The 2,046-nt window shown below is 47.7% G+C and overlaps 1 long non-coding RNA gene across 1 annotated transcript; it reads right to left on the bottom strand.

The window, feature by feature from the left end:
* Window positions 1-278: 278 nt before the first annotated feature.
* Window positions 279-2,046, bottom strand: LOC144225846 (uncharacterized). The gene is made up of 3 exons (XR_013333428.1): window positions 1,688-2,046; window positions 1,237-1,343; window positions 279-673 (listed from the first exon to the last, which is right to left on the bottom strand). It is a non-coding gene; the product is annotated as an uncharacterized LOC144225846 (long non-coding RNA).

The following is a 2,046-nucleotide window of genomic DNA, read 5'->3' as shown; positions in this document are numbered from 1 at the left end:
ACTGCTTATGAAGCTTGGTGGAGAAGTAATGCTGGATGAGGAAGTTTTGTTGTTTTAATTTACCAAGCAAGAGAGAGCCCAGCGGGCTTTCAGTGTCCTCCATAAAGAAAATGTAACCTGTTGAAATGTTACTATGGACACAAGCAGTATCAGTAATCTATAATAGTACTTTTCCTCCAGGTGCCTGCACATAGGTAACAAAGCTAATGCTAACGCACTTATCCTTATCACTAAGAAACAACATGGGATGTACATAAACTTTGAACCTTTATATTCTGGAGAGGATGTAAACCTTTAGGGTATGAACCAAACACTTCTGGTCATTTCTTCCTAACTATGGCTAAGAGAAGATGAGGGCTGGATCCTTTGTTTTCCAAAGAAAGAAGTCAGGCAGATGCCATTTAAAAACATTTTATTATTTCATAGATTATCACGGGCCTAGTTGGGTGATGTTTCCACCTTCTAGGCTGTACTGTATTGTATCTGTCATGATGAACCCCAGTGAAGGCTAAGAGAAGGTTAAGCACGAGGACATTCCTTAGAGGCCTAACAGTGTGTTTTGCTTACCAATTTTCTGGCCAAATCTCTCCTCTCCACCTCGTTTCTGCTGCTGGTTACTATGCTGTGACTAATACAATCATCTGTCTTCACTCTTGCCAGTTCGTACCTGCCCCTAGGCATAAGAACAAGTTAACCTCTTAATTTTCACTTTTCAGCTCTATCTTGCTGGGCATATAAAAATCCAGCTTACATGGATGGAACTTGAGGGTGTTATGCTGAGCGAAATAAGTCAGGCAGAGAAGGACAGGTACCATATGTTTGCATGTATAGGAGGATTAGGAGGAACTTAATGGAGGACCATGGGGGAGAAGAAGGGGGAAAACAGTGGGGGAGCGGGAGGGAGGCAAACCATGAGAGGCTCTTGCATGCCCAGGACAAACTGAACACTGATGGGGGGAAGGGGAGGGGGTGACGGGGACGGAGGAAGGCACTTGTGGGGATGAGCACTGGGTGTCATATGGAAACCAACTTGACAATAAACTATTAAGAAAATCCAGCTAAAAATAAAAAACACTCAACTAAAGCAAAACAATTTGCCAGATAAATTCTCTCTGGGATATACAGTAATGTAAAATTAAAACCAAAGTGGTTTAAAAAAAAAGAAAAAACTCTTCTCAAATGTAACCTTCAGACACCTGGCGTGCGTGATGGAAACGGAAAATCCCTGACGCTCACCGGTCGTCCAGTCCAACGTTTTGTTTTATTTTAAATCCGTTCCCACCGTGATACATGAAGGACTGCAAACTCTACTTCCGAACAGTGCTTGTTCTGTTTTGATGGCTCTGGAAAACGGTGATAATGGTCATTTTTACGTAAACCCAACTTAAGGGCCCTTGGATAGCGACAGCACCTCTAAGCTTTTACTTGTACAAGAGTTATTATTCAACGTGTAACCTCTGCTCGCCGCACTTTAATACTCCGTTTCAAGTGACTGCTCGTGGCTGACCTTCACCAATTCAGGACCCCCCGGCAATGGTTTTCCATCGGTAACTCGCGCTATAACCCACCTGGGAACGAACTCCCTATTCATAAGGCGGAAGCCCGGAGCTCCAGTTGCTCACACCTTCATTCCAATCCACCAAGCCTTAACTCTTTCTTGTCTCTTGGGGCATTTTCTTGGCCTTACCTGGTCTGAGAAAAACTGTGCCGCCCCACGCTTGAAGTTTCGCTGTCTGAAGTCCCGGCGGCGGGGGTGTGGTGCTGGGGGTAATCTAGCCCGGCCGGGCTACGTCACCTTGGCCCCGTTTGCGGCCGGGCGACGAGGGCACAGAACCTCGGCGGGCCCCGCTCCTCCGCGACAGGTTCAGAGAGATAAGCTGTTTAACCTGGGGCGAATCCAAAATTCGGCGGGGTCGGCCTCCGGCCAACTCGCGGTAGCGAGAAAGGTCAAAATCACCTTGGGGCGGCCCGCGGGCGGACGACGGCTCGCACCGCCAAAGGGCGCCCCAGCGGCGTCTGTCCCCGGGTCACGGGAGGACAGCAAAG

The sequence above is a fragment of the Crocuta crocuta genome, unplaced genomic scaffold (genome assembly GCF_008692635.1).
Source record: "Crocuta crocuta isolate KB4526 unplaced genomic scaffold, BGI_CrCroc_1.0 scaffold465, whole genome shotgun sequence".
Taxonomy (NCBI): Eukaryota; Metazoa; Chordata; class Mammalia; order Carnivora; family Hyaenidae; genus Crocuta; species Crocuta crocuta.
This window is presented reverse-complemented; position numbering and strand designations above follow the sequence as displayed.